Source organism: Rattus norvegicus, chromosome 9, assembly GCF_021556685.1.
Source record: "Rattus norvegicus strain SHRSP/BbbUtx chromosome 9, alternate assembly SHRSP_T2T, whole genome shotgun sequence".
NCBI classification, from domain to species: Eukaryota; Metazoa; Chordata; class Mammalia; order Rodentia; family Muridae; genus Rattus; species Rattus norvegicus.
In genome coordinates this window covers 82,092,798-82,108,103 of record NC_141542.1, presented here as the reverse complement: position 1 = coordinate 82,108,103, position 15,306 = coordinate 82,092,798, and the positions used below count along the sequence as shown (strand labels likewise).

Here is a 15,306-nt window from a genome sequence, read left to right as displayed (position 1 = left end):
TCAAAACAGGAATAAGACAAGACTGCCCACAATCTTGTCAAGGAACTAAATTCAGCAAATTTGCCAAGAAACTAAAGCAAATGATTGACAACTGGGACCTCATAAAACGAAAAGTTTCTGAAAAGTAAAAAAAAAACAAACAAACAAGAAACTCACAGAGTGGGAAAAAAATCTTTCCAATTATACATCTGACAAAGGATTAATATCCAGAACATACAAATAACTTATTAAATAGAGCTGGGCCTGGTGGCTCACTCCCACCTTTAATCCTAGCACTTGGGAAGCAAAAACAAGTAGACCTTTATGAGTTCAAGACCATTGTGACCTAAGTATCAAGTTCCAGAACAGTCAGGGCTACATAGAGAGATCTCCCCCTCAAAACAAATCAAATCAAAACAAACAAATGACCAATTAAAAACTAAGCTATGGGCATTCTGTGCTGCCCCAGGACAGTTCTATAGGGCATTGTTCTTGATTCCAGGTGTAACTTGAAGGGAAACACGCAATGTCCAGAGACATTGCTGCCCTGTAGAAGAAGGAGGAGGATGTCCTCAAATTCCATGCCACAAGAACTCACTTAATTGACACCTTCCCACAGCACTCCTGGAAGGTCATGTCTGATCTCTACTTCTACAGAGACCCAGAGGAGATTGAGAAAGAGGAGCAGGCTGCTACTGAGAAGACTGTGACCAAGGGGGAACTTCAAGGCAAATGACTGTGAAGGCTCCTGAATTCACTGCTGCTCAGCCAGAGGTGGCAGACTGGTCTGATGATGCACAGGTTCCCTCGGTACCCATCCAGAGTTCCCTACTGAAGAGTGGAGAACCCAGCCAGGCACTGAGAACTGGGCAATAGCTCCCACAGTGCAGAACACTGAGTGCTTTAGAGTTACCACTGATTGGTCCTGCGCTGTTAGACAGACACTTAAACCTAAGTGGGAAAGGAGGAAGTAAGTAAAGTTCCTAAAAGCTGGGGAAAATAAGCTAGTGAGCTTGTCTTTTAAAAATAATGCTTCCCATAGAGTCATATGTGCATGCTTGTCCTTCTGGGAGTGGCATTATTAGGAGGTGTGGCCTTGTTGGAGGAAGTGTGTTTGAGGTCTCTTATATACTCAGGCTATACCCAGTGTGGCACACAATCTCTTTCTGTTGCCTACAGATCAAGATGTAGAACTCTCAGCTCCTTTTCCAGCACTGTGTCAGCCTGCATGCTACCATGCTTCCCACCATGATGATACTGAACTAAACCTCTGAAATGTAAGACAGCCCCGATTAAATGTTGTCCTTTATAAGAGTTGTGTTGGTCATGGTACCTGTTCACAGCAATAAAGCCCTAACTAAGATAGATCTAAACAGAGAATTCTCAATAGAAGAAATTAGATAAAAATGGTAAAGAGATTTCATTCATTGTCCTTTGTAATCACGGAAATACAAATTAAAACAACTTTGAGATTTCATTTTGTCCCTGTCAAACTGGCTAAGATCATCAAAATAACTGACAATAAATGATGGTCAGTGAAATTGTGGAGAAAGAGAAGCCATTATACTCTGGTGGTTCATATGCAAATTGGTGCAGACACTCTGGAAATCAGTTTGGAGAATCCTCAAAAAACTAAAAATAAATGTCCCATATGGCCCAGCTATATCATTCCTTGGCGTGTGCCCAAAGACATCCTATTCCATAGATACTTACTCAGCAACATTCATAGCTGCTCTCCCTATTCACAGGAAGCAAAAACAACCCACATGTCCATCAACAGATGAATGTATCATTTTGCTTCTTTATATTGCCTTGTTATTAGTAATAATGTTCACACTGAACACTTTTACCACATGTCTTTCCTAGGTTTTTCACGTAAGTCTTGGTGATGGATCCCAACATAAGCAACTATACTTTTTATCATAGCAAACAGTGCCAAATCCTCAAAAAAATGGATATTATTTATTTTTACAGAAATGTAGATCATTCGGTGTCTCCACAATGTCAGAACCCTGGGTGTGTGCTTCTTTTGTCCTCTTCATGATGTCAAGCTGGCTGTAGCAGATCCAAGTATCCTGTCTATGCACTCAAGTCTCCAGGTCTGGAAGTGATTAGGAGACACAAGTGGTAAAAGCCATTCTGTTTGCTGATATATCATTTCTATAAGTAAAGAAATCTCTAGATAACTTCATCTTACCAGCTGAACAGGTATGTAAGAGTATACTGAAATATGGGTTGTCAATGAGCTGAGCTGAAAATTACTTTGAAAAAGGGCCACTTTCATTACATAAACTCTCCATAGATATTATTAGCAGCCTCGAAATACTATCACCCTAATCTTCACAGAAACTCAAACATCCTTCCTAATATATCTGTATGCTTACCTGCTAGTACCAATTACACAGAATCATTGTCATTAGTGACCATTACTGAGCAGCTGTGTAAAATAAATTCATTGTATTTATTTACATACTCTTCATTATTCAGGAATTATACCGGTTCTTTCATAAGTAGGAAATTGATGTTTACTATGTGATTTCCCACTTTGCATATTCTTATCTAGGGTTTTTGTTTCAGAATTCCTCATCTCCCAGGGACATCATTTATCTTGATTCCTATCTCTGCACTCTATTCAAGGATATATAACTATTTTTTAAGTACAAAATGCCTTGGATGATAAACTACTGATTTCTGAGAGCAGCACATTATTTGGCCATTGACACAGTGATTGATAAAGAGTTCTCCAAGAAGAGGTGAAGTTAGAAGAAATTTGGAAGGAGCCATAGTTAAGATGACTACTCTATCCATAAGGGTGCTAGCTGCCAAACTTACGGATCTGAGTTCAGTCACTAGAACCTACTATGGAAGGAGAGACCTGACTCCAAAAGTTGTCCTCTGACTTCCACATATGTGCTGTGATGTATGAATATGCGCACGCGCGCGCGCACACACATACACACACACACACACACACACAGCTAAAGAAAGAAAAGAAAGATATTTTGAAGGGAGAAAAATGTGTATGTCTAAACCTTCCATTTATCTCCCTATATCATTTGTCCTCCTAAACTGAACAGTAGGTGCTTCTAGAGCCAGCAGCTGTGGTTAGAAGATCAGTCGCATAGAGCTTAATGGGCAGGACAGAATCCTCCCACTTAGAGGTACTTAACTCTAAAGAACAACATATAAGAAAGAGCCCAGGAGTCAGAAAATGGTGGCAAGAGCTTGCAGTGACATGGTGCACAGGCCAAAGTGGTCCTTCATTATGTGCTGGTTCTATGTAGGCACACAGAAATAAGCAGAATGGACCTGTCAAAACTCCTTTCTCTAAAGGAATGAATAGAAATCAAAATCCCAAATCTGCTTTTCTCATTCTGTCTGTCTGTCTCTGTTTCTGTCTATATCTCATTCAAAGGGGTCAGGGGGGCTACAGCTGTCACATAGCTGATTCCCACAAGGAAAACAGAGGGTTATAATTCCCAATAATTTGGCTACAGAAACTAAAGTCAATGGCCATGAGCATCTTATCATCAGTGTCTTCTCTTCTCAACATTTCCTGTCTTGGCTCTGGTAGAAAGGCTGCCAGTTCTCCTATGATAAGTTATACCTTGACATGTTCTTAAGAGGCTGGCTTTCCTCTTCCACCTCAGCTCCTGTGATCTATGGTGGAAAGGTTCCTTTTCTATGGCTCCAGTGGTGTTTCCATGTTATTTTCCTTTTCTCTCCCTCTCAAAATCCCAAGCTGTACCTAACCACATTTGCCTCCCCCAACCTTTTTTATCTCGTAGTAAATACTAACTTTGTAACATACCTACGTTCCTTTTTAGCACTGTCTGCAATGCAATTTACCCTCCCATGTTACCATTCACAGCCTTGAGCAGTCACGTGTAGAATATATTTTACGCTATAGGAATTTCAAGGCTCTGATGATGGTTTTGAACCATACCCACTTGTGACCATACCTAAACCTTAATGTCAAAAGTCACTATACACCATCTCAAAACTTGATATTAGCATCTGATTAAAAGCCAATTGTGATCTCCATGGTGGTGGTGGCACAAGTTACTTACTACCTGCCCCAGTGCTCTGGATTCTCAAATGAAAGACACACTTATGCAGCCTTAAATTTAATATGCCTTAATAACCTCAATGGCTGAGCCACTCCCAAACGTCCATGTTGCTGACACCTCCCCTCTGACACTCCTGAATTATTACTTAGTAAAATCTAGATTCCATCTTTGCTACCTCAGACCCAATTGGTGTGGGAGCGGTGAGTTCTGGGGACCCTCTTCCCCAGCTCATACATGATTGATATTCTGTCTTCTACAGTTCTCAAGCCTGCATCCTCTTCCTCTCCCAGCAATGGCGAGTCTCCTCCTTCCTCATTCCCCTTGCCTGCAAATCCTAAAGTCCTGCCCCTGTCTCCCCACCATTGGCCGCTGCACATTTATTTACCAACCAGAACCAGCTGGGGACAGAGACCTTCAGTATCTCACATGCAGAATTCTTGTGAAATTCCCAAAGAACACAAGGCAAGCAATAGACCAAATCTACATTTCCCCCTTTTCATCCATAAAAAAGGACTTTTCTCTCAAATATACAACGAACATAGTTATAACAATTATGTAAAATGTAAGATATGATACATGTTGGGGTAGGGGAGATGGCTCAGTAGTTAAAAGAACTGACTGCTTTTCCAGAGGTTTAATTCCCAGCAGCCACATGGTGGTTCACAACCATTTGCAATGAGAGCCAATGTCCTTTTCTGATGTGTCTGAAGAGAGCAACAGTGCACTCACATGAAATAAATAAATAAATCTTTTTTAAAAAGATATGATATGTGCTAATAACATCCAGTCCATCAATTTTGTCATTTAGTTATATTATTCTAACATTTATCCTAACTTAAAGAGTTTTCAATTCTACAACTTAATTATGTTTTGATTTTAACTTGCATTACCATCTGAAAACAATCCTTACAAATTAAATCATTTTTCTCAATGTTAAATAACTAGGTTCATTATGAGACTATAGTTAGTCTTCAATAATATCGGAGATCCAAGAAGGATTTACATATTGCCTGAATATATAAAAAGCACAAAAACATAGCATCCAAAATGTAATTTGCAGAGACATCTGACTACTTGGAGAGTCCCACATTCCCCAAATCATTGGAACAACTGTCTTCAGCCTTTTGGCTCAGAACCATCTGATAGACCTTAAGAGAAGCAAGAAATTTCAAGGACTAGCTTACCTTGTATTGGCAGAGCTAAGTTGTCAACTATCCCACATTGTGTGTCCTTCCCTAGGCAGTACTTTTGTCTGTAGATGAATTATGGCAATTCTTGCCCAGTGGCTGCCTTGCCACAACTGGAGCAATTCTATATACAAATTATGATGTTTAATATCTTCTGTTTTTTATTTCTTAAAAATATTTTTTCTCCAAATCTACAGGTAGGGGATGAACACACATGTAGTAAACACAGGAAAACAGGATTTTTATTTTTATTTTACTTTTTTTTTCTTACAGGAATATTCTACATGTTTGCCAGATTTCTCAACTCTTGAAACCAGAAGTAAAACTAGCTAGAATCTATTCAAACAAATTCTACAAAGGAGAAATGCTTGCCCAGGTTTTCCCACTCTCAGCTCTGATACTAATTTTCAACATCTTGAAAATTCTAGACACATTGATAACATATGATGTAAGACTTCTTTAACATTTGACCTTCTGAGGACAGCAAGTGATGTTATTAGGAACAAAAGAACTATTGTCTGTACAACTAGACATATTAGCTCACCTTACATGGTGAGTAAGAAGGTGAGGGTGGGGGTGTGCATGTATGTGGTGTGCATGAGTGTGTGTACAGGGTGTGTGTGTGTGTGTGTGTGTGTATCTATGGTGTGTGGGTATGTGAATGTATGTGTGTGTGTCTGTGTGTGTCTGTGATGTGTGTGTGTGTGAGTTGCATGTGAAAGTGTGTCAGTGTATGGATATAGCAAGTTTCCTACTAAAAACCAACTTTTGAGCCCCACCCTTGAGTATGAGGTCTTTTGGGATCCATTTACATGTTCTTGTATAAATAATCCCCATAAAGCTTATCTGACAAAAATGTGGATAAACTAATAGATTTTAGTATTGGGGGGGGGTGGCTAACCTGAAGGTTTTTAAAGCAACAGGATCATTCTCTCTCTCAAAAAAACAAACAAACAAAAAACAACAAAAAAAACAACAACCAAAAAAATCAACCAACCAAACAAAAAAACTATCAAAAAGAAAACTTGAATGAAATTTTAAAACTAAGTACCTACCATGCCTAACTTTCTATGGAACACCAGTATATCTGTGGGGCCTAAATCAGAGTAGAAATCAGGGAGCACTTACTCTGTAAGGGAAAATTTAAGACTGTGCCCACCTCTTCCTCCTGTACTCAAAGGAAGATCTGTCAATCAATCTTTTGTACTTGATTGGTTCTTCTTGAAAACCAACAAGGGAAGACATAAGTTCAAGTAGCAATGGGTTTGAGGGCTCAAGGGTGGAGAAACACTATTGCCAAATCTGACCAAGTCCAACTCTTTCTCAGGATCTTTTGTTGAGATTCTGAAGCCCCAGCTGCCCTCTGCCCACAGGAAAGGGTTAAGTGAGTACCTCAGAAAGTTTTACTCTACTACTCAATTGTTACTAATCAATTGCACTCATAAGAAACACATACTCGCCGCTGCGGAGAGCTTATAGGCAGCACCCCACAGGCAAACTTGAGCCTCGGGACCACAGGGAAGACCAACTTTTCTGCTGCAAGAGACCAGCCTGGTGAACTCAGGACACACAGAGGCAAAATTCCTGTAGGACCGGGCACTTCAAGTATTTAGCGGGGGGAGTCCCAAACCAGCTGATCCCTGCCCGCAGCAGCTCTCTGCTCCCAAACCCCTTGGGAGAGAGACCTCACCGCATGGTCAGGTGGGCACTCCTGAGGCTGCAAAGCAGAAGAGACCACCAACACTGCCCAACCCTGCTCACATCCCTGGCCCAAGAAGAAACTGTGTACGGCCTCTGGGTCCCCTTAGAGGAGGGCCCAGGAGCAGCAGATCCACTGCGTCTGGGACACAGCCAGAACCGGAAGGGACAGACCAGATAAACAGTTCTCTGCACCCAAATCCCGTGGGAGGGAGAGCTAAACCTTCAGAGAGGCAGACACGCCTGGGAAACCAGAAGAGACTGCACTCTGCACACATCTCTGACTCCAGAGGAAAACACCAAACACCATCTGGAACCCTGGGGCACAGAAGCTCCCGGAAAGGGCGGTGCAGATCTTCCTAGTTGCTGCCACCGCGGACAGCTCATAGGCAGCACCCCACGAGCAAACTTGAGCCTCAGAACCACAGGTAAGACGAACTTTTCTGCTGCAAGCGACCTGCCTGGTGAACTCAAGACACAGGCCCACAGGAACAGCTGAAGACCTGTAGATAGGAAAAACTACATGCCTGAAAGCAGAACACTCTGTCCCCATAACTGCCTGAAAGAAAACAGGTAAACAGGTCTACAGCATTCCTGACACACAGGCTTATAGGACAGTCTAGCCACTGTCAGAAATAGCAGAACAAAGTAACACTAGAGATAATCTGATGGCGAGAGGCAAGCGCAGGAACCCAAGCAACAGAAACCAAGACTACATGGCATCATTGGAGCCCAATTCTCCCACCAAACCAAACACTGAATATCCAAACACACCAGAAAAGCAAAACCTAGATTTAAAATCATATTTGACCATGATGCTAGAGGACTTCAAGAAAGACGTGAAGAACTCCCTTAGAGAAACACAGGAAACATTAATAAACAAGTAGAAGCCTACAGAGAGGAATCGCAAAAATCCCTGAAAGAATTACAAGAAAACATAAATAAACAAGTAGAAGCCCATAGAGAGGAGTCACAAAAATCCCGGAAAGAATTCCAGGAAAACACAAGCAAACAGTTGAAGGAATTAAAAATGGAAATAGAAGCAATCAATAAAGAACACATGGAAACAACCCTGGATATAGAAAACCAAAAGAAGAGACAAGGAGCTATAGATACGAGCTTCACCAACAGAATACAAGAGATGGAAGAGAGAATCTCAGGAGCAGAAGATTCCATAGAAATCATTGACTCAACTGTCAAAGATAATGTAAAGCGGAAAAAGCTACTGGTCCAAAACATACAGGAAATCCAGGACTCAATGAGAAGATCAAACCTAAGGATAATAGGTATAGAAGAGAGCGAAGACTCCCAGCTCAAAGGACAAGTAAATATCTTCAACAAAATCATAGAAGAAAACTTCCCTTACCTCAAAAAAGAAATACCCATAGGCATACAAGAAGCCTACAGAACTCCAAATAGATTGGATTAGAAAAGAAACACCTCCCGTCACGTAATAGTCCAAACACCAAATGCACAAAATAAAGAAGAATATTAAAAGCAGTAAGGGAAAAAGGTCAAGTAACATATAAAGGCAGACCTATCAGAATCACACCAGACTTTTCGCCAGAAACTATGAAGGCCAGAAGATCCTGGACAGATGTCATACAGACCCTAAGAGAACACAAGTGCAAGCCCAGGTTACTGTATCCAGCAAAACTCTCAATTAACATTGATGGAGAAACCAAGATATTCCATGACAAAACCAAATTTACACAATATCTTTCTACAAATCCAGCACTACAAAGGATAATAAATCGTAAAGCCCAACATAAGGAGGCAAGCTATAACCTAGAAGAAGCAAAAAACTAATCGTCTTGGCAACAAAACAAAGACAAGAAAAGCACACAAACATAACCTCATATCCAAATATGAATATAACAGGAAGCAATAATCACTATTCCTTAATATCTCTCAACATCAATGGCCTCAACTCCCCAATAAAAAGTCATAGATTAACAAACTGGATACGCAACGAGGACCCTGCATTCTGCTGCCTACAGGAAACACAGCTCAGAGACAAAGACAGACACTACCTCAGGCTGGAAAACAACTTTCCAAGCAAATGGTCGGAAGAAACAAGCTGGGGTAGCCATTCTAAAATCAAATAAAATCAATTTTCAACTAAAATTCATCAAAAAAGAAAAGGAAGGACACTTCATATTCATCAAAGGAAAAATCCACCAAGATGAACTCTCAATCCGAAATATCTATGCCCCAAATACAAGGGCACCTACATACGTAAAAGAAACCTTACTAAAGCTCAAAACACACATTGCACCTCACACAATAATGGTGGGAGATTTCAACACCCCACGCTCATCAATGGACAGATCATGGAAACAGAAATTAAACAGAGACATAGACAGACTAAGAGAAGTCATGAGCCAAATGGACTTAACGGATATTTATAGAACATTCTATCCTAAAGCAAAAGGATATACCTTTTCTCAGCTCCTCATGGTACTTTCTCCAAAATTGACCATATAATTGGTCAAAAAACGGGCCTCAACAGTACAGAAAGATAGAAATAATCCCATGCGTGCTATCAGACCACAACGGCCTAAAACTGGTCTTCAATAATAATAAGGGAAGAATGCCCACATATACGTGGAAATTGAACAATGCTCTACTCAATGATAACCTGGTCAAGGAAGAAATAAAGAAAGAAATTAAAGACTTTTAAGAATTTAATGAAAATGAAGGTACAACATACCCAAACTTATGGGACACAATGAAAGCTGTGCTAAGAGGAAAACTCATAGCGCTGAGTGCCTGCAGAAAGAAACAGGAAAGAGCATATGTCAGCAGCTTGACAGCACACCTAAAAGCTCTAGAACAAAAAGAAGCAAATTCACCCAGGAGGAGTAGAAGGCAGGAAATAATCAAACTCAGAGCTGAAATCAACCAAGTAGAAACAAAAAGGACCATAGAAAGAATCAGCAGAACCAAAAGTTGGTTCTTTGAGAAAATCAACAAAATAGATAAACCCTTAGCCAGACTAACGAGAGGACACAGAGAGTGTGTGCAAATTAACAAAATCAGAAATGAAAAGGGAGACATAATGAGAGATTCAGAGAAAATTCAAAAAATCATCAGATCTTACTATAAAAGCCTATATTCAACAAAACTTGAAATCTGCAGGAAATGGACAATTTCCTAGACAGATACCAGATACCGAAGTTAAATCAGGAACAGATAAACCAGTTAAACAACCCCATAACTCCTAAGGAAATAGAAGCAGTCATTAAAGGTCCCCAAAGCAAAAAGAGCCCAGGTCAGGACAGGTTTAGTGCAGAATTCTATCAGACCTTCATAGAAGACCTCATACCAATATTATCCAAACTATTCCACAAAATTGAAAGAGATGGATCACTACCGAATACCTTCTACGAAGCCACAATTACTCTTATACCTAAACCACACAAAGACCCAACAAAGAAAGAGAACTTCAGACCAATTTCCCTTATGAATATCGACGCAAAAATACTCAATAAAATTCTGGCAAACCGAATCCAAGAGCACATCAAAACAATCATCCACCATGATCCAGTAGGCTTCATCCCAGGTATGCAGGGATGGTTTAATATACGGAAAACCATCAACGTGATCCATTATATAAACAAACTGAAAGAACAGAACCACATGATCATTTCATTAGATGCTGAGAAAGCATTTGACAACATTCAACACTCCTTCATGATAAAAGTCCTGGAAAGAATTGGAATTCAAGGCCCATACCTAAACATAGTAAAAGCCATATACAGCAAACCAGTTGCTAACATTAAACTAAATGGAGAGAAACTTGAAGCAATCCCACTAAAATCAGGGACTAGACAAGGCTGCCCACTCTCTCCCTACTTATTCAATATAGTTCTTGAAGTTCTAGCCAGAGCAATCAGACAACAAAAGAAGGTCAAGGGGATACAGATCAGAAAAGAAGAAGTCAAAATATCACTTTTTGCAGATGATATGATAGTATATTTAAGTGATCCCAAAAGTTCCACCAGAGAACTACTAAAGCTGATAAACAACTTCAGCAAAGTGGCTGGGTATAAAATTAACTCAAATAAATCAGTAGCATTCCTCTACACAAAAGAGAAACAAGCCGAGAAAGAAATTAGGGAAACGACACCCTTCATAATAGACCCAAATAATATAAAGTACCTCGGTGTGACTTTAACCAAGCAAGTAAAAGATTTGTACAATAAGAACTTCAAGACTCTGAAGAAAGAAATTGAAGAAGACCTCAGAAGATGGAAAGATCTCCCATGCTCATGGGTTGGCAGGATTAATATAGTAAAAATGGACATTTTACCAAAAGCGATCTACAAATTCAATGCAATCCCCATCAAAATACCAATCCAATTCTTCAAAGAGCTAGACAGAACAATTTGCAAATTCATCGGGAATAACAAAAAACCCAGGATAGCTAAAACTATCCTCAACAATAAAAGGACTTCAGGGGGAATCACTATCCCTGAACTCAAGCAGTATTACAGAGCAATAGTGATAAAAACTGCATGATATTAGTATAGAGACAGACAGATAGACCAATGGAAGAAAATTGAAGACCCAGAAATGAACCCACACACCTATGGTCACTTGATTTTTGACAAAGGAGCCAAAACCATCCAATGGAAAAAAGATAGCATTTTCAGCAAATGGTGCTGGTTCAACTGGAGGTCAACATGTAGAAGAATGCAAATCCATCCATGCTTATCACCCTGTACAAAGCTTAAGTCCAAGTGGATCAAGGACCTCCACATAAAACCAGATACACTCAAACTAATAGAAGAAAAACTTGGGCAGCATCTCGAACACATGGGCACTGGAAAAAATTTCCTGAACAAAACACCAATGGCTTATGCTCTAAGATCAAGAATCAACAAATGGGATCTCATAAAACTGCAAAGCTTCTGTAAGGCAAAGGACACTTTGGTTAGGACAAAACGGCAACCAACAGATTGGGAAAAGATCTTTACCAATCCTATAACAGATAGAGGCCTTATATCCAAAATATACAAAGAACTCAAGAAGTTAGACCGCAGGGAGACAAATAACCCTATTAAAAAATGGGGTTTAGAGCTAAACAAAGAATTCACAGCTGAGGAATGCCGAATGGCTGAGAAACACCTAAAGAAATATTCAACATATTTAGTCATAAGGGAAATGCAAATCAAAACAACCCTGAGATTTCACCTCACACCAGTGAGAATGGCTAAGATCAAAAACTCAGGTGACAGCAGATGCTGGCAAGGATGCGGAGAAAGAGGAACACTCCTCCATTGTTGGTGGGATTGCAGAATGGTACAACCATTCTGGAAATCAGTCTGGAGGTTCCTCAGAAAATTGGACATTGAACTGCCTGAGGATCCAGCTATATTCCTCTTGGGCATATACCCACAAGATGCCCCAACATATAAAAAAGACACATGCTCCACTATGTTCATCGCAGCCTTATTTATAGTAGCCAGAAGCTGGAAAGAACCCAGATGCCCTTCAACAGAGGAATGGATACAGAAAATGTGGTCCATCTACACAATGGAATATTACTCAGCTATCAAAAACAATGACTTTATGAAATTCGTAGGCAAATGGTTGGAACTGGAAAATATCATCCTGAGTGAGGTAACCCAATCACAGAAAAACACACATGGTATGCACTCATTGATAAGTGGCTATTAGTCCAAATGCTTGAATTACCCTAGATGCATAGAACACATGAAACTCAAGACGGATGATCAAAATGTGAATGCTTCACTCCTTCTTTAAAAGGGGAATAAGAATACCCTTGGCAGGGAAGAGAGAGGCAAAGATTAAAACAGACACAGAAGGAACACCCATTCAGAGCCTGCCCCACATGTGGCCCATACATATATAGCCATCCAATTAGACAAGATAGATGAAGCAAAGAAGTGCACGCTGACAGGAGCCAGATGTAGATTGCTCCTGAGAGACACAGCCAGAATACAGCAAATACAGAGGCGAATGCCCGCAGCAAACCACTGAACTGAGAATAGGACCCCCGTTGAAGGAATCAGAGAAAGAACTGGAAGAGCTTGACAGGGCTCAAGACCCCATATGTACAACAATGCCAAGCAACCAGAGCTTCCAGGGTCTAAGCCACTACCTAAGGACTATACATGGACTGACCCTGGACTCTGACCTCATAGGTAGCAATGAATATTCTAGTAAGATCACCAGTGAAAGGGAAAGCCCTGGGTCCTGCTAATACTGAACCCCCAGTGAACTAGATTGTTGGGGGGAGGGCAGCAATGGGGGGAAGATGGGGAGGGGAACAGCCATAAAGAAGGAGAGGGGGAGGGATTAGGGTGATGTTTGCCCGGAAACCGGGAAAGGGAATAACACTCGAAATGTATATAAGAAATACTCAAGTTAATAAAAAAAAAGAAAAAAAAACAAAAACAAAATACCAATCCAATTCTTCAGAGACTTAGACAGAACATTTTGCAAATTCATCTGGAATGACAAGAAACCCAGGATAGCTAAAACTATCCTCAACAATAAAAGGACTTCAGGGGGAATCACTATCCCTGAACTCAAGCAGTATTCCAGAGCAATAGTGATAAAACCTGCATGGTATTGGTACAGAGACAGACAGATAGACCAATGGAATAGAATTGAAGACCCAGAAACGAACCCACACACCTATGAGCACTTGATTTTTGACAAAGGAACCAAAACCATCCAATGGAAAAAAGATAGCATTTTCAGCAAATGGTGCTGGTTCAACTGGAGGTCAACATGTAGAAGAATGCAAATCCATCCATGCTTATCACCCTGTACAAAGCTTAAGTCCAAGTGGATCAAGGACCTCCACATAAAACCAGATACACTCAAACTAATAGAAGAAAAACTTGGGCAGCATCTCGAACACATGGGCACTGGAAAAAATTTCCTGAACAAAACACCAATGGCTTATGCTCTAAGATCAAGAATCAACAAATGGGATCTCATAAAACTGCAAAGCTTCTGTAAGGCAAAGGACACTTTGGTTAGGACAAAACGGCAACCAACAGATTGGGAAAAGATCTTTACCAATCCTATAACAGATAGAGGCCTTATATCCAAAATATACAAAGAACTCAAGAAGTTAGACCGCAGGGAGACAAATAACCCTATTAAAAAATGGGGTTTAGAGCTAAACAAAGAATTCACAGCTGAGGAATGCCGAATGGCTGAGAAACACCTAAAGAAATATTCAACATATTTAGTCATAAGGGAAATGCAAATCAAAACAACCCTGAGATTTCACCTCACACCAGTGAGAATGGCTAAGATCAAAAACTCAGGTGACAGCAGATGCTGGCAAGGATGCGGAGAAAGAGGAACACTCCTCCATTGTTGGTGGGATTGCAGAATGGTACAACCATTCTGGAAATCAGTCTGGAGGTTCCTCAGAAAATTGGACATTGAACTGCCTGAGGATCCAGCTATATTCCTCTTGGGCATATACCCACAAGATGCCCCAACATATAAAAAAGACACATGCTCCACTATGTTCATCGCAGCCTTATTTATAGTAGCCAGAAGCTGGAAAGAACCCAGATGCCCTTCAACAGAGGAATGGATACAGAAAATGTGGTACATCTACACAATGGAATATTACTCAGCTATCAAAAACAATGACTTTATGAAATTCGTAGGCAAATGGTTGGAACTGGAAAATATCATCCTGAGTGAGGTAACCCAATCACAGAAAAACACACATGGTATGCACTCATTGATAAGTGGCTATTAGTCCAAATGCTTGAATTACCCTAGATGCATAGAACACATGAAACTCAAGACGGATGATCAAAATGTGAATGCTTCACTCCTTCTTTAAAAGGGGAATAAGAATACCCTTGGCAGGGAAGAGAGAGGCAAAGATTAAAACAGACACAGAAGGAACACCCATTCAGAGCCTGCCCCACATGTGGCCCATACATATATAGCCATCCAATTAGACAAGATAGATGAAGCAAAGAAGTGCACGCTGACAGGAGCCAGATGTAGATTGCTCCTGAGAGACACAGCCAGAATACAGCAAATACAGAGGCGAATGCCCGCAGCAAACCACTGAACTGAGAATAGGACCCCCGTTGAAGTAATCAGAGAAAGAACTGGAAGAGCTTGACAGGGCTCAAGACCCCATATGTACAACAATGCCAAGCAACCAGAGCTTCCAGGGTCTAAGCCACTACCTAAGGACTATACATGGACTGACCCTGGACTCTGACCTCATAGGTAGCAATGAATATTCTAGTAAGATCACCAGTGAAAGGGAAAGCCCTGGGTCCTGCTAATACTGAACCCCCAGTGAACTAGATTGTTGGGGGGAGGGCAGCAATGGGGGGAAGATGGGGAGG

At 40.6% G+C, this 15,306-nt stretch overlaps 1 long non-coding RNA gene across 1 annotated transcript; it reads left to right on the top strand.

Moving 5' to 3' along the window:
• Positions 1–327: 327 nt before the first annotated feature.
• On the top strand, positions 328–5,718 carry LOC148003766 (uncharacterized). Its single transcript, XR_015629969.1, has 4 exons — positions 328–949; positions 1,159–1,256; positions 1,954–2,187; positions 5,510–5,718. It is a non-coding gene; the product is annotated as an uncharacterized LOC148003766 (long non-coding RNA).
• The last annotated feature ends 9,588 nt before the right edge of the window (positions 5,719–15,306 follow it).